Source organism: Myodes glareolus, chromosome 26, assembly GCF_982192425.1.
Source record: "Myodes glareolus chromosome 26, mMyoGla1.1, whole genome shotgun sequence".
Classification (NCBI taxonomy): Eukaryota; Metazoa; Chordata; class Mammalia; order Rodentia; family Cricetidae; genus Myodes; species Myodes glareolus.
In genome coordinates, this window is record NC_142051.1 from 35,492,583 (window position 1) to 35,519,148 (window position 26,566).

At 45.2% G+C, this 26,566-nt stretch overlaps 1 protein-coding gene across 1 annotated transcript in view; it reads right to left on the minus strand.

The window, feature by feature from the left end:
- The window catches only part of Tmcc3 (transmembrane and coiled-coil domain family 3), a 262,277-nt gene extending 238,643 nt beyond the window's left edge, over positions 1–23,634 (minus strand). The window contains exon 1 of the mRNA XM_085683191.2: positions 23,568–23,634. The gene's annotated coding sequence lies outside the window, so the exon portion shown is untranslated. The remainder of the gene's footprint in view (positions 1–23,567) is intronic.
- Positions 23,635–26,566: the final 2,932 nt, after the last annotated feature.

Sequence of the window (26,566 nt, forward strand, 5' to 3'; positions counted from 1 at the left end):
CATGGTATGGAAATTCACCTTCCGGTGTCATGTCGCTGCTCAAAAACTTTCAGATTTGGGAGAATTTTGAGTTTAGGGTTTCAGTTAGGGATATTCAGCCTTTATGCATGATGGCAGCTGTGAGTATCTGCACATAGCATTATATATAATATGTATGTATGTGTATGTATGTATCGTGTAACCAATGCTAGGTTGCAGGACAACAAAGCCAGTCACGGTTACCGTTTTCCAACATTTCATAGTCCACTGAGAAATCTGGACTCCATACAGAGCAGCAATGCATGCAGGGGGTGCTGGAGTAGAGTCTGGCAAAGCTCTTGCTAGGCAGCTAATGCAGAGAGGAGTAGCCCCAGAGGAAATGAGACTGGACCCCTCCCTAAGGGAATCCACCTTCAACCCCTGGTGGAGACATTACATTCTGGTTTACTCCAGAGATTAGAACACTATACACTATTGTCTCCTCCTTCCAGGAGTCTACTCTTCCCCATCAGGACATCTGAGTCACCTAAATGCATTTTAAGGAGAGGGGAAGAACACTTATCCCCTGGGTGATATAATACTCTAACCCTTCTAGAAGCATCTCCGTCCATACAGTTGCTTATGGAGGCACTGAAATCTAGCTCCGCTCAGCCTCTGCTGGAATTACTCAGAAATGCAGACCTCCTTTCCATCTTTCCACCCCCTTTCCCAAAGCCTTAGCATGCTCTCCTGGACCCTGGGCTTTCTCCCTCTCCCCCCGAAATCCTTCTCACCTTCTGTCACGCAACTGCTGTCTGTCTGTCTTCTCTCCATCCCTCTCCTCCTAGCAACTGCCGAGATGTCCAGCCTGCCTGTCCCAGCGTTTTGCTCTCAAACTGTTAATAAAATTGTCCTTGGGCTCTCTGGCGAGTCTGCTTTCAAATTCTTTTATTAATGAGACTAAAAACCCAAGTCTACCTGACAATGTGTAACACATAACTTAGGGACTCCCCCAACTTTTCAGTAACATTATGAGATTCCCTGAAGAGCATTCATCCAACTCAGAGCAACAAAGACACACAATGCATATGTGAATGCTAAAATCGGTGACATTAGTTCCAAACCTGCATTTCATTTCTTTTCTCTTATTTTTGAGACAGAGTCTTGCTATGTTGCCCATGATGGTCTTGAACTTGTAATCCTTATGGCTTGGCTGAGTTGCAGGCACAATGCTATTACATTCGGTTGCTTCCAAATCTTTGGGGCCAAACACACACCTGTGTGTTTTCTTATTTTGAACACAAAAAATCAAAATTGTAAAATTTACAACAAATGCTCAAATTTACACAGAGCCTCTTAAGATCCTGGTCTGAAGCGCAAAAATCTAAGAACAGGAAGCTGGAAGAAGGGAAAGATAGCAGAGCCACGGCAGGCAGTACTGGAGACAGGGGAAGAGGCAGAGGCAACCTCAAAGCCTCTGTACCGGGGAGAAGGCCAACAGAAACCCAAATGAGGGATTGGGATGAAAGTCGTTTATAGCCATAAAACTCAACGCGCTTGACCAGGTTGATCTCGGGAGCTACGCCAGGTGAGACCTGGCCAGTACTTGGATGGGAGAATAAAAATAAGTTCTATTTCTCAGTTGCTGCCTTTGAGGAACAGTGGGGAGGAGACATGTGCAGGGCTTTGCTGGAAATTTGTCTCTAGAGAGTTGCCAGCTTCCAGAGAGAGAGATGCTCACAGTGGGCGCTGAACAGAACTGACCTCGAAAGAGTTCTCCACAAAAGTGATAAAAGCAGGAACATGGGAAAGGATCAGATACACAGACACACAGACACACTGATCTCAGCACATCCACAGAGGCTGGGCTGGGGAGGGGGCATCTTTGCTTTTATAATGGATATAATTTGGAAATACGATTTAATTAGAATAAGTTGATATTAATTTCAATAAATATGTCCATTGATTTAATTTCCTAATTGTCCTCCCGTAGCCCGTGCACTTCTGAGATGAGGACCGTAGGATTCTGGTTTATTTAACTCTCACAAGGCCCCTGGGAAACAGTGAAGACAATACTTGTGGTGAGATGCTGCCCACAGAGGGATGCTTTGTTGTGGCTCTCACGCATCAGGAAGAGGAAGCGCTGAGAACTACATGAGCACATTTGTACCTATGTACATACTACTGAATTCTACCATCAAAACCAATCTGGGCTGCCCGTGTGGAGGCGGGTGCCCTCATTTGAAATCTACAATTACCCTCCTGTAAAAGAGAATCCAAGGCAAAAAAATAATGCGAGGAAAACCAGTTTATCTTTTTTAGCAGTACTGAGATTCTTTCTGTATTTGTGATCAGCGGGTGCCAACACTATGATCGCGTTAGCTCCAGAAATAACTGGGGAAGGCATTTTCCATGATGAGTCTGGAGTAGCCAAACTGGAAAGGACGCTGTCAGTCTGTTGTACACTCATGGCGTACGGTCTCTCAGGCTCACTTCCCAACAGGCTTTAATAGAGGGATGAGGAAAACCGCTCTGCAGACTTTGGGGATGTGGAGATGCATACAGTCTGAGAACTAGCTCTCCCGACTTCCGGCTTCCTCCTGACACTGGCTTCCAATGCCCTTCTTGTTGATGAAGACCAATGGCGTGAAGTTTAGGGGACAGTCCTTCTGAGAACTCCGGACTACGTGGGTCAGCGGTAGGCTTGAGAATCTACCTAATGCTCTGTGTACTCTCACATCTGATTCTAACTCCCAGACAAGGGAACCGTGAACAAAAGACTGAGTTTAGAAGGGACGAACAACAGCAGGGGCTTTCAGGGCACTTCGGAGGCAGCCTTCACACCAGCGCCTTCTTTTGATTGTGACAAACACGCCAACTGCTGTCAGTCATCCCATTCACGGGAAGAAGAATGAGGCGCAGGCTGTCGGAGCGCAGTTCAGATGTCTCAGCACCTTTGCCTGCACACTGCTATTGGAGCCCCACATGGCCAAGCATCGACAAACTCTAACTTGGTACTGGTGCGCAGCTCACAGAACATTTATAAACCATTTAGCAAGGTGTGCCTGAATAATAGCTGCCGAAGAGCCTACACGTGCCAACCAGCCTATTCGCTTTATGAGCAGTAAGACATTCAAATGTAACTTTAATAAATGTGTGGTGTGCACACACAGCTCGCTCTACAGCGTGTAATCAGGAATTATCTGAAGATGAAGAAATAGGCGTGCCCAGCAAACTCACAGAAGGAAGGCGATGCTCCTTCCCTTGCGAATAACCTCTCTAACGTCCTGTTGGTTTGAACTCCTTTATCTCAGTGTGTGAGCCTAGATTCCTGGTTAACATGACTGTTTACTAGAATCCCAAAGAATAAGAACCGCTTCCTTTGTAATCAGGAAGGGTGTGATGAGCATCTGACAGGGTGTGTGTGTGTGTGTGCGTGTGTGTGTGTGTGTGTGTGTGTTGGGGGGCGCCTGTGCACATACATGGGGCAGACGGGATTGGAATGTCAATTAGTTTGGGTGGGTTTCCGGGTTTGGCTCACAGAGCTGTGAGGAAGTGCTGTGGCAGGGAAGAGACCTACAGCATCCCAGACCTGCCCGCAGCAATAGGCTTTCTGTGTTAACACAGGGACAGTGGATTAAGGTCCACAGATCAAATACATCCCATGACCCATTTTAGTCTGGCCTGAAATCTAAGAATAGTATTTACGTTTCTAAATGAAACATCCTAAGTAGCACTTAGGACATGACTGTAATACGGCAGCCACGTTTTAGTGTCCGCAGGGACAGCTCACCGGTTCACTCTTTGCTGGGTTGCCCACGGCAGCTTTCCTATTGTATAAGCACCGTTACGTAGCTCCAATAAGAGACCAACCACCTTTTAAGATGCAAATTTTCACTATGTGCTCCCATAAAGAAAAAGTTTAGGGGCTGGAGAGAGAGTTCGGCAATGAAGAGGGCTTCCTACTCTTTCAGAAGCCCTGGACTCAGTTCCCAGCACCCAACGGCAGCTCACAACCATCAGTAACCCCAGCTCCTGGGGACCCAGGCCTCTCTTCTGTCCTTGTGAGCACTGCAGATGTGATACACATTCACAGCTGCAGGCAAAACACTCACCCAAGAAATAAAAATAGATCAGTCTTTTAAAAAAAACATCCAAAAGATTTGTCAACTCCTAGATTAAGACAAAAGGGCGAGCGGGGTGGGGCTGTTAAAAGAATTCCTAGAAACTAACCCTGCTCTAGCTTTCATTTGGTGAACACAAATTAAGTAAATAAATAAGTAAGACAGCTTAGACCCATCTCAGATACATTGTCTATTCAGTGGTAGCTTCTGCTGGGGTGTCCCCATGAACTGAGACTTTCCTAGGGCTTTTTTGTCCTGAGTGGGCGCGGGTAGAAAAGGGCTCCTTCTGCATGTCCAGTTTCATTATTAGAACGAGGGTGGCCTAACGAGAGGCAGGCAAGCATACTAATCCAGCAGGGCCCTCGGCACAGCCCGGTCTAAGCTTCCCTTTCATTAAGAAGTGGATAGTTTTACCCTGTCAACAAATATCGCTAGCTCTGTTGCCATTTTCCCAACATCAATATTCAAAAATCACAAACGCAGTGGATGAAGCGTAATTCACAGCAGACTGGGAGGGAGGGCGGCCCATCCGCGGTCAGGCAGATCCAGGACATTACCAGAAAACCAACGTCTGTCGTCTCGGAAGGCAACACAAATTATAAAGAATTTTCTATCGTTGCACCAGTCGGCTAATTCAATCGCGAGGACATTTCTAGCCCTGTAATTTGGATGCGAACTGCCTGTCTGACTACTCCATGTCACAGCGTGCTTGAGGAGAGACGTGATATCTTCTCCTGCGGGAAACTCTTGCTTGTAAATACGCTGCAAAGCCAGACAGGCCGCGCAAGTGCAATGAAGGCAGCCAGCGTGACTCATTACTGGCCGCAGAGACCCCCGCTAACGTGAGGCTGGATCACGCGCACTGATATTGGTTCGACCGCGTTTACTCACATTCCAAACTGTGTGCAGCCCGCCTCTCCTTCCTACTGTTTGAACTTAACCTTTCTTGAACGCCACTATCTAGCTGCAGAACTTTAGATCTCGGGGGGAATAAACAAATCACCCACACACTGAAGAACACCGTGGGCTTATTTCCCCCACTGGAACTTGAATACACTTTACCCAGCCATTATCCCATACAGTCTGAGTTCAGCTCAGATAGGGGCCAGTGGCATGTGTGTGGAGCGACCTCATTTTCCTGAGCTTGGACTCTACCAGAGAAAATGTGAAGAACGCCACTACTTCAAACTTAATTGGCTTCAATGAACTATATACTTAAAAGGAGTCAGTAATACAAAATCATTTCTCTCCAGGTGGTGGCGGTGCACACCTTTGATCCCACCTTTGATCGGGAGGCAGAGGCAGGTGGATCTCTGTAAGTTCGAGGCCAGCCTGGTCTACAGAGTGAGTCCCGGACAGCCAGGACTGTTTCACAGAGAAACCCTGTCTCACAAAAACAAACAAACAAAACAAAACAAAAAATTGTATTTAGACAGAAATGATGGCACATGCCTGCAGTCCCAGCTACTCAGGAAGCTAAGGCAAAGAATTCAAAAGTTCAAAGTAGGGCTAGAGAGATAGCTGAGCGGTTAACAGCACCCGTTGCTCTTCCAAAGGACCCGAGTTCAGTTCCCAGCACCCACATTAGGTAGCTAGCAACCACCTATAACTCCAGTTCTGGGGGAAATCTAACATCTTCTGGCTTCCAAGGGCACATGCACACATGTGATTCGTACTTACCACATACATGTAGACAAATTAAGACACACGTACAATAAATGAAAATAAATCTTTAAAAAATGTCGAAGGCAGTGAAAGTGAATTCAAGGCTAGTCCAGAGAACTCCGTGTGTCTCTGTCTCAAAACAAAAAGTAAAAGGCTAAGAATATAGTTGGGTGGGAGAGTGCCTGCCTGGCATGGATAATGCCCTGGTTTTGAATCCCAGTCCCACACCCAAAATGCAGTGAAGGGAAGAAGCTGTGGACCAGAAACCATGAATAAACAAAGAGCACAGGAATGTCCACAGTGAATAGCAATTCATGAGTGTCAGTTACAAGAGTCAGAAAGGTATGCTAGTTGATAAGGACAGGGAAGGTCAAGGAGGCTAGGCTAAGCTTGAGAGAAGAAACTGGCTCCAAGGGGATACTCAGGGCTTGAGTCCCATGTGAAATCCTCTTCCTAAGGCTGGAGCTGTAGCGTGGGGTGAAGCACAAGCCTGGCATGTGTGGAGAAGCCCTGGGCTCGGTTTCCATCACTGAAAAAATTAATCAGCTTTTTAAATCTTCTCTCTGATCCACATCAGCAGTTTTCTCTATGCCTTATCTGGGGGCAGGTCTGCCAGGGCAGTCACCACACCACATTGGTAGCTGTGTTTAGAAGTCTGTAACTCACCGAACTGAATTCTCAGAGCTAAGGGGTCATGCATTTTGACAAACCTAGCACAGCCCTTCCTTAACCATACCTCCCAAGAATGAATGACTTGAATCGATATCTTCTTCCAAAATGAGGGAGAAAGCTGGTTTTGATAAGTCAATTAAGTTACTATAGATATATGCCAAATGTATGCATATGTATTACCGCCAACAACTGCACATTTCAAGCGTCAAGTCGGCGGAGGTTCCTTTATCAGTAGTCGCAAAACATTTAAGAGCTGAGCTCCAGAAAGAAATTCACTTTAACGCAACACTCGTTCGCAAAATAAAGATGTTCAGATGCATGGAAAATAAGTAAAGCTAAATTTAAACGAGCCCCTGCCTATCACCAGAGCGTAAGGGCCCAGGTACTGGCCAGGTTCCAAAAGACTGCACAGAGCCGTCCATAGCCTGTGCCTGGCTTCTGAACAACTGTAGTTAGCAACTGCAGTCACCCATCTCTTACCTAGGCGCGTCAGCTTGTGTCCACACCACTTAGCAGCTGTGAGGCTTACTAAGAATTCATTTAAGATTCTATTCCGGCCAAGAAGAGACAAGAAATACCAGACTAATAGAAGGCAGAAGGAAGACAGAATGCTTTCAAACGCTCTTCTCACCTAGTAAGGTTCCAACCCCTCATCAGGGAGTGGCTGACCAATCTCTACAGCCGGTCTCAAATGGGATCCCTTCACGGGATATTGTTGAGTTCCTATCAAGGATCCACCTACCATTGCGCTAGGAACCAGAAACATCCATGAACATTTAACTCTCTCAGGAGAAAAGCAGAGCTGCCAATCCAGTTCCAAGACTGACTGTAAAGTTACCATCAAAACCTGAATGAAGAGCCCACACATCTATCCATGTATGGAAGTCTGCTATAGGAAGGGTGGCATTGCAGATTGCCTCAAGTGCTGTTGAATAACTGGCTGTAACCGACTCATTTAATATGTCAGCTTTAATTCCAGGAGGATCAATGAACTAAAGACTAAAGGCAAATGTAAGCCTTTAGGTGCTGTAGGAGATTCAGTCTTCAGTCGTCATCCAGAGGCAGAGGAAGCAAGATGTGACTGCCTCACCGAAAAAGGTACCAAGTCACAGGCTAACACAGGCAAGTATTATGAACTAATATAAGTTATAAGTTAGTAAGAAGCCTGAGCTAATAGGCCAATTGGTTTATAATTAAGGTAGACCTCTGTGTATTTCTTTGGGACTAAATGACTGTGGTACCGGGCAGGACAGAACCTATGCCAACTTTTAGGGCCAGCAAAATAGCTTAGCACACGAAAGTACTTGCCACACAAATGTGCCAACCTGAGTTTGCTCTCTGGAATCCACATGAGAAAGAGAACCAACTTGCCAGAATTGTTCTATGACCTCGGCATGCCCACACTCACACATATCCATCATAGACGCACACTTCACAGTACTACTAATAGTAATAAATAACTTTGGAAATCTACACTTTATCAGGATACATGTGAGTAAGCATCTTCCATCTGAGGGCAGGGAAAGATTCCTTCTAAGAGAGAGCATACGCTAAACTAGTGCACTGATAGTCTCAAACACCTTAGAGCGGTGGTTCTCAACCTTCCCAATGCTGCCCTTTAATACGGTTCCCCATGTTGTGATGACCCCCAAGCATGACATTGCTACTTCATAACTGTAATTTCACTATTATTATAAATTGTAATGTCAATATCTCATATGCAGGATACCTGTAGGCGATCCCCAAGGAAGTTCTCAACCCCCAAGGTTGAGAACCAACACCTCAGTGCATTGCAACTTGGCAAGAAAAAGAAAGACAACTCACCAAGAGAAATCAGCAAGGGAGAAAACTTGAACGGCCAGTAACTATATTCAAATCTGATCTCTTGCACTAGTGGCTGAGGAGCCAAAAACTCACTATCATGAGATGGCATTTCATAACCCTTATACTCAAAAGCTTTCAAGTCTGATAGTACTAAATGTCAGTGAACATAGGTGGGTAGAGTAGACAGAACAGAATGCTGAGAAGAAGGCAATGAGGCAGTCGCCATGACTCTCCTCTCCGAGACAGTCACAGGTTAGAATCCTCCTGGTAAGCCACCGTGGTGCTACACAGATTGTTAGAAATGGGTTAGATCAATATGTAAGAGTTAGTCAATAAGAGGCTACAGATAATGGGCCAGACAGTGTTTAAAAGAATGCAGTTTCCGTGTAATTATTTCAGGTAAAGCTAGCCAAGCGGCGGCGGGAAGCGGCCCACTGCTCCTACTACAAATAGGCCACTGACATGCTTGTGGAAAAGTCTTGGCGCAAAGTATCCTTTTTGTAGCCCTGACAGCATGTTCATCCTAACACCTCCACCCCAAATGTCTCATCATTAACAGATAAGTAGGTACATAAATGCATAGCATCAGTGTTTGAAGATCCTTAAACACGTAGCATTACACAGTGTTCCGTTGTATGAACAGACTGAGATAAAAAAAAAATGCATGATCAGCTACCGGCACCAATGGCATGACTCTTTCATAGATGATATTGATCAAACTATTCAAATTAGAAAAGGATGCATATGTATATATGCATATTTATAAGATTTTATGTACATAATGCATATGTTGTGGTGCATATAAAGTTTAAAGATGTGCAAAATATAGTTAAGTATTATTTATTATAAAAAAATCTGGTTTGGAGTCATTGAACTATATACTTAAAATGAGTCAATATCACAATATATAATTTATTCTTTAATAAATGTGTTTAAATGTTTTAATTTAAAAAAATTGTAGCTAGGCAGGCATGGTGGTACATGGTTAGATCCCAGCTATACAGGAAGTTAAGTTGGGAGATTCAAGAACATATACATATATAAGTATATGTTTATACATACATCGTGAAAGGACTTGGGGGCATACATATACTAAACTCTGGGTAGGGGCTACCTCTGATAGAAGGTACTCAGAGATCTCTAGGGACATTAGTTATCTGGTTTAGAATGTTTGATTGAAACATAATTTACACAGTGACACACACAGATCTCAACTATAAGGTTCAATGCCAACGTGTGTCGGTCAGCATATACGCCCACGGGAGCCACACTTACCAAGAAGGAATCCATTTCCGCCATCCTATAGGTCTCCCTCTTCCCTCTACCCAGTCAATCCAATCCCCTACGGCCATCAGTTTTCATTTCTATAAGCACTATGTTGGTGTTTCCTATCTTCAAATTTGACATAAACAGAATCAGAGTTTGTATTCATCTGTGCCTCAGTGAGATCTATTCGTGTCTAGGCACACCTTTTCTCTCCTTCTTATGGTGGAGCATATCACATTTTATAAAAATATCCCTGTTTGTCTCAGTATTTTCATAGTATATTAATTCTTTGAGAATCCCATTCATACATATGGGTTACTTTTATATTGTATTTATTCTTTGAAAATCCCATTCATACATATGAATTTTGATACATAGGAATTTTGATACATATTAGAGCCCTCCCCACTCTAAGTCCTGAAACCTACCCCAATGCACACCTCCTCCAGCTTCATTTCTTCCTTGTAATCCACCACATCCAATTAGTGCTACCCATCTGTGCACAGGCGTAGGGTCACTCACCAGAGCATGGACAACCTACTGGGGGTCACGTCCTTGAAGGGAAATGACTTCCCTTTCCCCCGCATCTATCACCTGCCAACAGCTCCTTAGCTAAGGGTGGAGCCTCATTCTGTGCAGGTCTTTGGCCATTAACCTCAGCTGCTATAAGTTCATGAGTACAATGGCCCTATTTCATCCACAAGACAGTTTTGCAATAGCTTCCCCCTACTTTTGGCTCTTACAGTCTTGCTGTCCCTTCTTGTGATATTTCCTGAGCCCTGGTGTGTGGTGTGGTATGGGGTGTGTGTTATAAATTCTCCTTAAGGCACAGCTCTCCCAGCCTCTTCTTAGGCAGTGTCATTTGACTAGCTGTGGGTCTCTGCATTAACCATAGTCCATGACAAAAAAGTGTTTTGTCTGATGTGGGCTCAGAGTTGAACTAATCTATGGGTATAAACACAAAGACTTAGCAAAATAGCAGTACTGAATGTTCTCTTCTCGGCCTGTGATCTTTGAAGTCACAAGTTTGGGGCAGGTTTGCAGAATCAGGCATGAATCTCTCCTGTGGAACGAGCCTTACATCTAAGCAGAAAGTAGGTGTTTGCCCCTACAACCTCCATGCCACCGATGCGCTAATGGATCTATCTTGGTAGGCCAGACATGACTGTGGCTTGCAGGGTTCACAGTTCGATAAGATAGTAGATGACTTCTTCCCCAGCAGCCCACACAACACTTTCTAGTACTATGAAAACTAACTAGCAAGGAGGAAGCTTCCAGGTCGATATCAGCGTGAACTCTCTACATCCTGTGGTAAAAGTGGCGCTATCTTTGGCAACTGGGTGTTATAAAGTTTTGGTGGGCAACCAAGAGTCATAGCAATAGCTTGTACTGTTTGGGGGTCAGGGAAGGGGTCTGGGATTCTCCTCTCAGGGAAAGAAATTAGAAGGGAGGAAGTATTCCACATCTAGTACTGAGGTTTTTTTATTTAATAAACTAGGGCTTCAGAGAGGGAGCTTCTAAGTAGGCTACCTCCATTCAAACTCTTTTGTTATTTGTTGTGGGATAATTCTCTTGTACACTGTAACGATTTGTCACTCATATTGGTTTAATACAATGCTGATTGGCCCGTAGCCAGGCAGGAAGTATAGGTGGAGCAGCCAGAGTAGGAGAATTCTGGGAAGAGAAAAGGCAGAGACACAGTTGCAAGCCAGATACAAAGGAAGCAAGATGAGAATGACTCACTGAGGAAAGGTACCAAGCCACGTGATTAAGCATAGACAAGAATTATGGGTTAATTTAAGTTGTAAGAGCTAGTGAGTAATGAGCCTGAGCAATAGGTCAAACAATTTATAATTAATATAAGCTTCTGTGTTTTTATTTGGAACTGAATGGTTGTGGGGTCGGGTGAGACAGAAATTTCCACCTATAGTTATTATATCTTACAGTACTCTTATAAAGCAGTAGGCATCCATATGTGTTTTCTTTTTTAAGATTTATTTATTAATTATATATGCAGTGTTCTGCCTGCATGTACACCAGGTCTCATTACAGATTTTTGTGAGTCATCATGTGATTGCTGGGAATTGAACTCAGGACCTTTGGAAGAGCAGTCAGTGCTCTTAACCACTGAGCCATCTCTCCAGCCTCAATATGTTTTTTTTTCAAATCATCCTTTGTGCTAATTACCCTTTTCCCAACCTCCTCCTCTGCCCTACCTTCCCACATCCCTCCTATTTAAGTCTGTTCCCTATTATTTCCCCTTTCCTTCTCACACCACCAGTTCTACTACCTCCCCCTTTAAAGATCTCCTCCCCTAAAATCTTGTTCTAATCTCCTGACTTCTATAGGTATTCACAGTAAACACACATACCTGAAGATTCAAAACTAGGATTCTGAAGTGAGAGGAACATGTGCCATTTGTCATTCTGGGTCTGGGGAAATTCCCTCAGCGCCATCCATTTCCCTGCAAATTTCATTTTTCTTATAGTTGAATAATCTTCCATCATGTATTGATATCACATTTCCATTATCCATTCATCATGTATTGAACATCGAGGCTGCTTCCACTTCCTGACTATCGTGAATAGGGTAGCAAAGACCATGGAGGTGCAGCTCTCTTTAGAGTATGACTAGAGTTCTTGGAGTATTTGCCCAGAAGTGGAAAGACTGGGTAACATGACAATTCTACTTTTAGCTTGCTGAGAAACTTCCCACTGGTTTCCATAGTGGCTGTACTAGCTTGCACTCCCACGAACAGCAAGAAATTGTTCCCCTTTCCCCACATCCTTGCATTGTGGTCATTCATTGGTCCTCTTGCTCTTAGCTATTCTGACCGGGGTAAAGGAAATCTCAAAGTAGTTTCAATATCCATTTCCCTGGTGACTAAGGAGGTGGACACTTCTAAAAATAATGTCTTAGTCATTTGTATTTCTTCTTTTGAAAACTCTCTGTCCACTTTCACAACCAGTTCCTAATCGGGCTGTTTGCTTTCTTGATGTTTAGGGTTTTTTTTTTTTTAAAGATTTTTGTGTGTTCTTGATACTAAATCTTTGTCAGGTGTATAACTGACAGATTTTCTCCCATTCCGTAGACTTTCTCCTCAGTCGGCTAACAGTTTTCTTTGTTCTACAGAAACTTTCTCATTTCAAGATGTCCCATTATTGATTGTTGATCTTCTTTCCTGCATGACTGGGGTCTCTTCAGAAAGCCCATTCTGAGACTATATCCTGTAGTGTACTCCCTACTCTTTCCTCTAAGTTTCCAATCTAACATTGAGGTCTTGGATTCCTTTGGAATTGATTTGTAGACAGGGTGAGAGAATAGGATCAAGTTTCATTCAATACCCAGTCGTCCCCGCACCACTGTGGAAGATGCTATCTTCTCTCTGATGTAGATTTTTGTCGTCTTTGTCAAAAATTAGGTGGCTGGCGGTGCACGGAGTTATTGTAGATCTTAAGCGCTATTCCCCTAATCCACATGTCCGACTTTTGTTTGGATGCCATGCTGTTTCTTCTACTACAGCGCTCTGTGGCGTAACTTGAAATCTGGTTCAACGCTGTCTCTAGCAGTATGTCTGCTGTTCAGAATCTTTTTTTTTTTTTTATTCTCCAGGGTCTTGCATACTTCCAGGCGAACTTTAATACCGTTTGTTCAACATATGCGAGAAAGTGTGCTGGAATTCTCCTAAGGATCGCTTTTGATAGGATGGCCACCTTCACAATATCAACCCTGACCGTCCATGAGCACAAGAGTCTCGCCATTGCCTGGTGTCCTTCACACTTTTCTCCCTTTCATAGCTTAGAGTTTCCAGTGCATATGTCTTCCTTGTTTGGGTTATTCCAGGGCATCTTACTTTAAGCTGATGGGAGTGGGGTCATTCCCCTGATTCATTTCTATGTCTGTTGAGACTTGCTTTGTGTCCTCACATATGATCTGTTCTGGAGAAGGTTCCATGGGCTGCTGAGAAAAAGGGGTACTCTTCGGTGTTCTGCGTTTCTATAGATGTTCGTTAGATCTGTCCCACCAACCACGTCATTTAATTCTAATACTTTCTTAAAAATTTTTGGACTGATTTTACTTTATGTGCATGAATGCTTCTCCTGAATGTACATGTGTGCGTCGCATGCATGCCTGGTGCCCACAGAGGTCAAACAAGGACATCAGATCCCCAGAACTAGAGTTATGGATGATTATGAGCCACCATGCGGGTACCAGGAGTCCTTTACAAGGGCAGCAAGTAATCTTAATCGCTGAGCCATCTTTCCTGCACATAATTCTAGTACTTCTTTACTAAATTCGTGTCCAGTTGCTCTGTCTAATAGTGAGAATTGAGTCCTGAAATCACTATGATGGTGTTGAAGTTAACGTGACTTTAAATCTAGTACTACTTTATTTGTTTGTTGGTTGGTTTGAGACTTTTTTGAGACAAGTTCTCACTATGTAGCTCTGACTGTCCTATAACTTGCTATGTAGACCAAGCTGTCCTTGAACTCATGAAGATCCACCTGCCTGGGATCAAAGGTGTATGCCACTATGCCCAGCTAAATCTAGCACTATTTTAAATGAAAGTAGATGAGCCTGGGTTTGTTGCATACGTATTTAGAATTGTAATTTCCTCTTGATGGACCGTCTTCTTGATCACTGTGCAATGACCTCCTATCCCTCTTTTCACTAGGTTTGGTTTGGGGTCCGTTTTGTTAGCTATTAGGAGAGCAACAACACATGCTTGTTTGGTGGTTCCATTTGCTTGCAATACCTTTTCCATCCTTTGACTATAAGATAGGGTTTATCTTGGATGATGAGGTGTAATTCTTGGAGGCAGCACAAAGGATTCTGCTTCCCAGTCAAGCCTACTGCTAGTCTATGTATTTTTTTTCTTTTGCCTTCAATTATGGCAGACAATTTTTGCAGTTAGATGAGACTGGGCCGACAGCTGTGATCTTTCAGAATTTGAAATGCATCGTTCTAAACTCTATTCTTGCTTCTGTGGCTTTGGAAAAAGCCAGCAGTTATTCTGATGGGCCCGCCTTTATAGGTGACCTGACCCATCTCTCCTGCAGCTTACAATGTACCTTCTCTGCTCCGCTTCACTGGGACATGTTTTAGCTGGAATATGAAGTGGAATTTTTTTCTTGGCTCTGCCTGTCTGATGTTCTGTGTGTTTCTTATGTCTGGTCCATTTCTCTTTCCTAGGATGAAAATTTTTTCTATGACTTTATTAAAAATATTTTCTATGCCTTACTTTCTTCTATGTCCTCCATTAGTAAACTTCACCTTTGTATGTTATCCTAAAGTTCTTGCATGTTCTGTTGCTATGTTTAAAAGAAAACTGTCATTGACTTTGAATGATCCAGTGTCTCTATTTTGCCTTCAAATCCTGATGTTCTGTCTTCCATGGGGTCCATTACTGGTGAGGCTTTCCATTGAATGTTTTTATTTGCCCTACTGTGTTTTACATTTTCCTTATCATCTTGGTTTGGGTTTTCTTCAGTATTTCTGCATCTTTATTGAATTCTAATTTCATATTATGAATTGGCTTCTTTATTTCATACAGTGGTTTTTGTTCTTCAGGAAAAATGTATCCTTTTGAACTCTGTATCTGTAATTTTACGTAAGTCATTTTCTCTGGGTGATATTATGGTGGGACTGGAAATTTCTGGAGGAGCCATGTTGCCTTGGGTTGTCATGTGACTTCTGTTTTTGCCGGAGTCTGCCCATCTGGAGTTATATTGTTTATTAAGATTGTTGTTGTTGTTGTTGGTAGTGGAGCTATTCTTTTGAGGTTGCCGCTCTTCTTTTAAGTGGAGGGATGTGCAGAGCTTAGGAGCGACTAGACTATAGTGTCATGGTGGTGTGATTGTGATGTGTTCTTCTATTAGTCTGCTGTCCCGGGGGCCAGGTCCCATCTCCAGTCCATTCCTATGAGTTGTGTACGGTCTGCCGTAATGGTCTTAATTCAGCAGTTTAACCCACTCTGATAACACAGTAGCCGACAACTACAAGAGACACTTAGTATCGGTTGTTTTAGGGAGCAGAAAAAGCTCTCTAAGTACTGAGTACTGTTTATTCTAATATGTTCATTATTGTGGGGAGGGACAGAAAGGAAAAGAAAAGAAACAGAAGCAAGCACTGATAGACCAGATGTCTGTATCGGGCTGCCAGTGGGAAATGGAGTCGGGAGACATACATAGGAGCTGTAATAATCAAGGCAAAGGGAAAATGGGGACGTGTTCAAGTTTTGGTTAACAGTAGACTAAAAAGAGATGATAAAGGCATGGACCCCAATATCGTAAGCCATGTCAGCCTCGGAACTTCAGGAGATGTAACAGAAGAGGAAAGAGTATTAGGGGGGAAAAGGCAGGAGCGTAGAGAACATAGTGCTAGCCCGCTGCCTTGACCTGAGGAGCTGCACTGGTAAGGACTCACTGCAGAGAGAACCAGAGCTCGGCAAAGACGGAGGACAGCAATGGCCTGGATGCTGTTCCTCGTCTCCGGTCCCCGAGCCCCTACACTGTCCTCCTGGTCCCACTCCCGGCTCTGCTTCATACTGATCCTTACCAGCCCTGTCATTTCCTTGTGTCTTCTCAGCTCTAATTTTATGTGGGGTTTTCTTCTAGAATGAGGGCTTAGTGTTGATGATCTCCGGACACTCAGGCAGGGCAAAATTGGCCTGGCAGGAGCTGCCGAGACTCTGAAAGCCCGGCAGCAGAGAGATGTGTGACGCGCCACACAGTGTGAAGTCGTGTTTAATTCCCACAGGCTCACGGTTTCCCACTGAGGCACTGATGACGGTCCTGGTGGCAGGCACCGGGGACCTCATCGATAAACCCCAGTTGGTGGGATGTTTCTAGATTTCCTGGAAGGTTTATTTTAGCCTGGTTTGCAATCGCCACCAGTGTCTGCAGGATCCTGCTGCAGCTGCCACTGAACTGGGAGCAATCTCGACAAGTCCGGGTCTGCTCTTGGTATGTTTATTTTTAAGTTAGAGCAAGTATTCAGATGTCAATATATTATTCTTATTCCTTTTTCACATATTAAAACTCTGTTATGCGCCCCCCCCATCTTTTTGTAAGTGTAGGCTGGGCCTGCCAGAGATGGTCTAGGTTCTAGACATCAGGGTAAACTGGCTGGATTGTAGATTATACATAGGTTGGTAGATTATAGATATGTTGTAGATTACACATAGGTTGTAGATTATAGATAGGTTGTAGATTATGCATAGTGCTATCTCTGCTAGGTACTGTAGCTTCCGGTATCTAGCTATGCTTCTGCTGAATCAGCAATTCAGGAGATGTTGCCTAAAAGATCTGCATTTTCCAACTAAGGGTTCTTCTGCACAACAGCTTCCGTGAGCCACTGTTTAGAAGCACATTCTCGGTACAGGGTTCTATACCCTGGTGGCTTCAACCATCATCCGTACACCAGGAACTGTTAATAAAACTTCCCCAAGCTGCACACCTCCATGGCTCCCTGAAATGGTTTGAAGGCATCTCAAAATCCAAGCGGTTCGCCCAGGCCCCACCTCTTTGTGTTCTCTTCAGGGTTTTGTCTCTGTTCACAGCATCACCAGGCACCCAGTTCAGCCGAGCGAGAAACCTGGGAGACGGTCACTCCGCATCCCTCCCCTGGTCTTCTATGTCCTGTCAGTCACCGAGCCTCCTCATTCCATTGCCAGCATCTTGGAGAGGATGCGCCTCTTCCCTACCTCCACTACCTCCTCCTTGGTCAGGTGACACAAATGACCTTGACAACCCTGACAGTCGGCTCAGCTCTACTCTCGCCACAGCCCCAAGTCCATTCTTTACCTAACAGCAAAAGAAACTTTTCAGTTTCCTTTTTAAAAAAAAAAAATTTTTTTTTTGAGGCAGAATTTCTCTGTGTAATAGCCTTGACTATCCTGGAACTCACTCTGTAGACCAGGCTAGCCTTAAACTCATAGAGATCCGCCTGCCTTTGCCTCCTGTGTGCTGGGATTAAAGGCGTGCACCACCACTGCCTGGCTCCAAGGATCTTTTTGAAACAAATACTTAATTCAAAAAATCTGCTGAGAATCACGCAGCCTTCTCAGCATGCCCACCACCGTACCTCTCCACCTGACCCCTCCTGCTATTCCAATCCCAATCCTTACCTTACCTCTTTGTAGTCTATCCATCTATCTGGTCACTCTGAACACTGCTCACTTTTTAGAACGTGCTGTCTCTATGCCCTTTTTGCACGGGCTGTGCATGCTACCTGCATATGATCCTCCTCCTCCTCTGGCTGTCCACGCTACCCTTCAAGTCTCAGCTAGTTGTCAGCCTCATCCCGAAGGGACTTCACAAACCACCCCGACTAAACAAGCAACTCCCGCTAAGCGCCCAGTGCTGTAAACTCTCTACACAGTAGTATACACAACAGATAACACTGTGTGGCTGTAGGAGAGACTACAAGCTCCGTGAGATAAAGGCCACGCAGAGCCGTTCATTCAGGACAGACTCCAGGAATGTAACGAGAGAGCAACGCTAACCCTAACTGTATGGTGAGTGTTACCGCATTAAATCTGGCCTGCGAGAAACAATGCCTGCCAAGTGGCCTTCCTTCGACGCGAACACACACACCATTTTAAATTCAGAAAGTCAGATGGCATCAACATTTGTATTTTATACACCTGCTGCTGTGGCAAATAGTGTCACAGCCACCAGGGTAACTTCCTTGACAGAAACAAGAGGGGGAAAGACTCATAGCTAGCTAGATTGTCTTTCCCCCCACATTTAAAAAAAAAAAAAGAAACAAAAAAATTTAAAAAACTGCCCCGTCTGTTTTTCAAGGAGGCGCGGTGGCTGAAAGCTTGCTAGAATTGGGATGATTGAAATGGAAAGACTCTTGGCAAGAAGACTGAAATTTTATATTTTCTGTGTGCTGTGACTTTCAGTCTAAACCACAGCTGCCTGTACTCAACTGCTGCCAGGGATGGGGGCCGCCTGCGCGTTCCCCAGCAGTGTCCCTGGGGCACGAGACTCAATTTCAGTCACCCAGCACCCAGCACGGTGTTTTTCTTGTAGCATTAACACTAAGAGCACAGACTTTGGTGCCAAAATGCTTCCTTTAAGTCCCCGCTGCATCATGTATTAGCTGTCATGTGCTAGGCAACAGCCCACTTGTCGTCCAGTAGCTAGCCTCCTTGCCTGAAAATGAGAATAGAATAGCACCTAGTTCATAGTTTTGTTGTGAGAATGAAGTGCTGAATTCCACGTTGGGTGATTGGCGAAAAAGTCCTACAAACATTGGCTATTTTGTATGTCTTATTACTCGACATATAGGGACGCAGAAACAGGCGCGAAACAGAAGAGAGCTGACCGAAACAGAGGGTTTACCACGTAGTGTTAAAGCCTAAGAATTCACCACAGCTTACCACAGAGGGACACCAGGGCTCGCACACTGGATTTGAACCCATGCAGTTAGTGTCCCGAGATCAAGTTCTGAGCCACTGAGAAGTAGCCCATCTTCTCGTCTTTCCCTTTAGGGGAATGGAATCCCTGGGTCCCGAGGGAGAAGCTGCAACAAAAGGATGTGGCAAAGACAAAGGAAGAAAGTATAAACAAAACAAGGTCAGGCTTCCAGCTTCTTAACTTAGAAGACGGAAAGTGTCAGGTATCCCTTTAGCAAACCCCCTCAGCCATGAAAGAAGCCACTGTCTTTGAGGACACTTTGCTTTGAATTCAGCAGGCCGGGTAGAAATCAAATCGCCGCTAAGGACTTCAAAGGTCTGACAAGGCACTCAGATCCAAATATGAAGCAGAAATGACAGACATAAAGAAAGCTGCCTAGTGCAGCAAGGCACGGATTGAGCTCTGGAATCAGACTGGCTGCCGCTCAAGCCCTTGCTCGGCTCTGGACTGTGTTATCTATAAAACAGGAATAAGAAGCTCTTAGGAAAAACAGGGGCAGATATGCTTTCATTGGTGGAACAGTAAATTGGTTCAGTCTCTACAGAGGCAATATGGTCAGGCTGTACTGTCATTTGTTTAATTAAATAACCTTACACAGCACTAAAAGCGCCCCAAAAGTGTATTGTCCCAGATACTGTGCAAATATTCGCTCAGCAATTCTGTGGAAGGTTTGTTTTGTAAAAATGGGGGTGACCAATAATTCACCAACACAAAACGGATTCATCGTGGGGAGGTGTTTGTTTGGGGGGGGATTTTTGTTTCATTTGTTTCGTTTTTGGTATGTTTTTGTCTTGTTTGTTTTGATTCTCATGTTTTGTTTTATCTTTGTCTTATTTTAGAGAGTTTGGGAGAGAACATGAAGTTGGGTGGGCACTGAGGTGAAGAGAATCTAAGAGGAGTTGGGAAAGAGGAAAGAATATGATCAAAATATATCTTATGAAAAAATTACATTAAAAATGACGGCGATGAGACTCTGTCACTGGGTCCTTGTCGTTGGGGAGTTCCCATCGCCGATTCTGACTGTGGCCTTGTGACTTGCTTTGTCCATCAGCAAACGAACACAGCAGCAGTCTGTATAGTGCTGTGCCGCCCCTGGGAGCTGCACACCCATAAGTCAAGCTATAACACCTCGAAGCCACCTCTTGAAGAAGCCTTAACTCATCTCCTGGAGTCTGAGCGGTCACCTGCCACCCAGATGAAGTTCCCAGATTCCAACCCACCTGTCAGCCATCACACATAGAAAGGTCATCTAGACTGTCCACCTTTCAGCTGACCAATGGACTGACCACAGAAGCATGAAGAAACACAACAGAGATCCCTGGGTGAGCCGGATGAATAGAGCCATTGAGTTGAGCCAACCCACAATTGAGTTAAGCACAATGGTTCTTACTTGACGTTCTAGGTTTTGGAGGTGACTTGTTATGCAATGCAACGAAACTTACTCATATAATCCTCCCAGGTAGCTACTATTATTCTTTCTATTTTGCCAAGGAGACAAATGAGGCTCAGAAAAGGGTTCCTTGCACAACTTGTAAGAAGTGCAAAGACTCAACCCCATGCAACCAGTGCTTTTAATATCTATCATGCTTGGTTTTTGCCTATAAAAATACAAGTGTTTATGCCAAACGACCAAAAGTTAATCCTACATAAAATATCTTACATACATGCAAAAATAAGCATATATAAGACTATTCACTGAAGCGTTAAAAATATTTTTAAAAATTCTAATGCTGTATGGCCATGCGAAGACACCCTGTATGCAACTATTTAAAAGCAGCTAAGAATACAGAACTTGTAGACAGTAGGAAAAAGCAAGATGCAAGAGAATATACTTACATGCTTCTATTTGTGTATAAAAAAGGAAAAATAAGAATATATAACTGTTTGTCTACACATAGCTTATTTCTGGAAGGACACAAGAGTGGAGTGGACTTTGCATCAATTACACGGGGAGGGAACCCATTGGTTGGGTACTATAAATAGAAGGGATGGTTTTCATTGTAAACCTTTTTTATAGTATTTGTTTTTATGCCATGCGAATGTATCAGCTATTAAATTTCAACTGAAAAGGTTGTTATGAAAATGGAGACAGTAGAGGCCCGGAACAAAGAAAGGACTCACTCAATTGCAGCACCATTGTGATTCCTTCTCTACGTCTGGTTCTAAGGCCTCCCAGCAAACAGAAATTTACAGCAGTCTCTGCTTTCAAACTCCTGGCTTTGCACAGAAAAATAAATAAATAAATAAATAAATAAATAAATAAATAAATAAATAAAAGATGTTGGATTCGGAAGTAAACAGCAAAACATTAGCTCCATGGGGAGAGGCTCGTGACGACAAGGCCGTGCAGTTTTACTGGGGTTGGTGACTGGCAGGGTGGCATGCACATGCCAGCTTTGTGCCCTGGTCCATTCAGGTTGCTACAACAAAATACCACAGGCTAGCTAGCTTATAAACAGCAGAAAGCAGACAAATTCCACGATCAAGTTCCCCAGTGGGTTCAGAGTCTGCTAAAGGCCTCCTCTCTCTCTCTCACAGGCTCCTTCTCCCCTAGTCCCCTGTGTCCTCACACATCATTGAGGAGGGAGGGTTATTGTCTGGGGCCTTTGGAGTGCTGACACCATTTGTAAGGGCTCTGTCTTCATGATCAGTCTCTTCTCAGACATCTTACCTCCTAATACCAACATCCTGAGGATTAGAAATCCGACCCGTGTTTAAAGTGAAGAGGCACAGCCATTTAGACCACACACTTCCACTTAGAGAAACTCAGGACTGGGCATCATCAGAATGTCCCCACTGTACATTCCCAGGCAGCTTCACCTTCATGCAAGAACACAAAATGAAAGCAGTTCTTCTTTCATCCTAATAGGGTGTCCTCTCTCTCTCCAGGGAAACAGAGCTCTGGGCTAGCTTGTTCTCCACTGGGCTCTTGGAGCTTAGAACTAAGTCTGTACACAACAGGTGCTTAGTATGTCTCTTACAAAGGGGAGGAGGCGGTTAAAATGCAGACGACTGAGTTCTAGCTCCAGAGGTTGCTTTAAAGGGAAGTAGAGGCAAAGGATTTGCATTTCTAGACAGCACCTATCTCTTTCATCCCAAGACAGGAAGCATGCAATTCACATTTTAATAGACTCCGGTCAACACCCTCCATCTCCAGATCTCAATGCCCCCTCTAAAATACCCTACTTCAAGCCTGCACCCCGTCCCAGCTGTGGTGTGCCTTAGGTACTCTGGTGACTGACAGTAAAAAGTTACCGACCTCTGAATCTGGAGTTCCGGCCGGGAACGCCACTAAGGCCAGTTGCTCCACACCAGTGCCAGGCATGCCAACCCGGCTGAAATCCTGTTTGCCCCAGAAACACCTGAGCAGGCTTGGATCCGCTCCAAAGATGAAGCCAGGTAAGTTTCCATGTCAGCTTCACCCACAGATTTCCAGAGGCAACGGGTATTGGTTGTGTTTGCTCTCTATGTCCTCCAAATAATCTACTCCCCAATGCAGGCAGGCACGCACGCACGCATGCACACACATATCCACGCGCGCACGCACGCACACACGCGCACACAGACACACACACACACACACAAAGCCTACTTAATTCTAGCACCATTCCAAAAGCAACAACAAACAATACTAAACAGTAAAATGAAATTAAAAAAAAAATCAAACCAGAGTTCTCTTTGAACCATCCCATCAGGTAGGAGGCAGAAATCACGGAAAGAACCACTCAGATGACCAAACCAATAGGCGACTACATCATACCTTATGATAAATCAACCCTAAACTCCAACACCCTCCCCCCCCCAAAAAAAAAAACATAGGCCCTAGGAGCAAAGAGGCTCACTCTGGTTTTTTGTTGTTAGGAGCAAAGAGGCTCACTCTGGTTTTTTGTTGTTGTTGTTTTATTTTTGTGGTGGGGGGGGGGGGGGTTGGGGGAGTTGATTGTTTGTTTTCTTTTTGCATCTTCAGATCCTTCCTTGGCACCTAACTGGTCACCAAGGTTAGGTGGTCCAGGAGAGTGTCGGAGGGTACCTAGTAGATTTCCTTAGGTTTCCCCCTAGACATGCATTGGATTGAAGCAGCCTGCACCGCAAAGTCAGAATCAAGCGCACACTAGGGGTTGCTAATCCACGCCCCTGTGTGGATTAGCACCCCCAGGCAGGTTTGCTGTGGTTGTCCTGGGATCCTCGCGCTCTCGGGGGCTGCCCACAGGGCGCCCCTGCTGTTGAGCCTTTCCATTTTCATTTTCATCTTGGCAGAAAGAGCACCAGCGGGAGATGGGCAGGGTGAGCTCAGAGCCCATTACACCTGCTGCCTAGCAAGCTGCAGCTGGGCCCGCCTTAGGAACTTCGCAGAGAGCTGGGCTAAGCCCACCCCTCCCGGTCCCGCAACTCGGAGCGGGTAGAAACCACCGGCTCGCGCCCTCCCTACCGCTAGTCCCCTACCGCGGACTCGGGCTTACTGTTCCCACCCGCCTCATTTGGGCGGGCGCCGAGGAAGCCCAACCGACGCCGGCAAAGTTTCCTTGGCTCCTGGGTCCGCCGGCCCAGACCTCGGGGTCGCGGGCCACAACACCACCTCGCCCCGACCAGCCCCACCCTTCCCGCGCTCGCCCGGGACGAGCACACTCACCCTCCGCACTGCTGGCCGGGCGGGGTTCACCGGGACTCCTTGCTCGGGTCCGCCACACGCGTGCGCCGCGGCCGCGGCCGGGACCGGTACGGGCGGGGCCCACCAGGCTGCGGGGTGACAGTGGCGGTGGTGGTTGGGACTGCGTTTCCCGCGCGTACCCGGCTCTTCTTGCGTTGGCCCTCGCCTCGGCCTGGAGTTCTCTTCTGACCTGGGCGAAGCTGGTCCCCAGTGCTCCCTGGGTGCCCAGCGGGGAGAAAGTTCCAGCTGCGCGCGGGGCGTCTGCGGGAGCTGAGTGTGTGAGAGAGAGTGACGAGCGGGGGCGGCGATGCACTACCTCCAAAGTACCTCTGTTTTCCCATCCCACGCCAAAGCCACGCTCCTGGCAGTTCCTATTCCAAAGGTTCCATGTTTAGGGAGTCCTGGGTGTTCATAAGCCTTTAGCAGGGGCCCAAGGAAGCTGAAAGTGGAGTAGGAAAGGCAGGATTAGCTCAGGGCTGAGGAACAACCACGGAGTGCAGCTTAGTAGGTCTGGTCCCCTCCAGGAGAAGGAGCTCAGTAGAGGGCAGCTCCCACCTCCAGGCCTGCAAACAGGTCTACCTGCATGCAAAACTGTCTCTAAACACACAGCCTCCCATCTCCACCCCAAATTCTCAGATCACTCCAAGGTCATCCTTAAATGCTAATGTGGGGTGTAGGGGTGAACGGGGCGCAGTTCTCCGACCCTGAAAAGACTGTACACCTGTGAACTAGGAAATCACAAATCTCCCAGACCAAGGGGGCAGGATAGACCCTGGCCTTCTGCTTTGACGGCAAGCAAAGTAAAGCAAACAGTGCAGAATTCAAGGCCGCTCAAATTCCATAGCGAACAAACAGGCCTTGTTTGCCAAAGGACCCTTTGAAAAGCTTGCAAAGATGCTTGCGTTCCCAGAGCCTGCCGGGACAGGTAAACAGGGGTGCAGCGGAGAATGCAAAGGCTCGTGCTGGGTAAACATCTCTGATGAATGTTGCAGCTTTCACATCGCCTGGATGCCGCATCGTCTGACAAATCCCGGCTAATCACTGCTGTCAAAGAAGTGCTGTTATAATTTTCTAGCATTGACAGACTGTCAGCAGCACATAGAGACCGTATCACACAGACTAAGTACCCTAATGATCTAATAAATAAAACCGTTTTGTCTGTATCTCTCTCTGGTATTTACCTGCAAAGATAAGGGAGGAATGACTGATGTCTGGCTAGAGAGTAAAGAAAGGAAATTAATGAAGCCTGCTACTTCCCTTTTTACTTTATTTTATGATCTGCCTACGGTGGGTGTTTTCTCCCCCCCCCCCCTTGATCTGAATTTCATCATATTGTTCTTTGATGTTTGCCTTTGGGGAAATAATAACAATTTTAGTAAGTGTACTTACTTATGAGCCATGTGCTTTATCTGTTATCGCTTGCAATCCACGAACCCATTAACTATGATTTTATGGCTTTCTACTCGGAGAAGGTAGATAATTTACCCCAAGTCACGCAGCCTGCCGATGGCAAAGCCAGGATTTTAACTGAGTCTGCCCACTCACTCTCAGGCGGCACCCCTTCTGCGCGCCACATCGTGCAAAGGGTGCCACGGTGCAAAGGGGTACGTGAAAGCAAAATTGGAGCTCTTGTGATTGGTCAGGTTACCGCTCCCATCTCCGTGGCTTGGTTTCTTCATCTATTCTGTAAAAACTTGGACCAAAGACCAAAGGAGCTTCATGACCCGCTGTGCGATAATCTCATGATTGACTTTGCACAGTCATAAAAAAGGAATATCATTGGTTTATATGTCAGCCTACAGTTTCTTTTAAAAAAAAAGATTCCAGCTTGCATTTGTCTGCGTGCAGTCCTATTGGTACAGTTTAGGGGGTGTGAGTCACTGCACGTGGTGAACTCGATAGTCTGTAGCAGCAGCAAACGCTCAGTGAGCCTCTTGTTCGGACATGCGTCCTTCAGTGCGTCCTACGACACTGGCTCCCTTCCCTTCCTAAATAATGTCCACTGCTTTATTTATCCATGTGATCTCTAATCCAACTCATTGTACTTCTTGCTCAACAAATAACACCCCTAGTAATTATTTTTAGCTAAATAATTGCTTTGGCCATCTTCAAGCATTCGTTATGTGAAAAAAATTTTTAAATGTTTTAAGTTTGCATACCAGGTAATGGATTTCATTATTACATTTTCGTACATAAATGTCAATGTACTTTGTTTTTATTTGCCTTCCTCCCTCAGTACCCTCTCCTATCCCCTCTTCTTCCATTTTGCAGGTTCTCTTCCTCCAGGTCAAATAATTCCCCCCCCTTCAACTTTTACATCACATGCGTTCTGTTACCCCTTACTCCTCCTTCCTCTAAGCCTCATTCTCTCTCAAGTCTCTTTTCCACTTCTGTGATGTACAGCACACACACACACACACACACACACACACATACACGCGCGCGCATGCGCGCGCACACACACACATTCATATCCAGAGTCTATATGGGAGAGAAAAAATGTGTTATTTATTTTTCTAACTATTTTATTTAATTTGACATCATTTCTACCTACATCTATTTTCCTGATTTTTTTTTCCAGACAGGCTCCCACTGTAGCATTGGCTGGCCTGGGACTCATTACGTAGATCAGACTGGCCTTGTATTCTGCCTCCCAGTGCTGGGAATGAAGGTACGTGCCATCATGCCCGCTTCATTTTTCTTTATGGCTAAATAAAATTCCATGGTACCTGCACTTCATTCTGCTTGCCTTTTCATGTGTTGATGGGCACACAGGCATACTCCATTCCTTATCTACTGTGAGTGTGCAGCGATAGACATGGATGTGCAAGTGTGTCTGCAGTGTGTTGACATGGAGTCCTTATGTGTATACCCTAGAGTGGCATGGCTATCTCATATGTGAGTTTATGTGAGTTCTACTCAAATTTTGAGGCACCTCCACACGGACTTCCAACCGTCGGTGAAGGGGTTCTTCCTGGTGT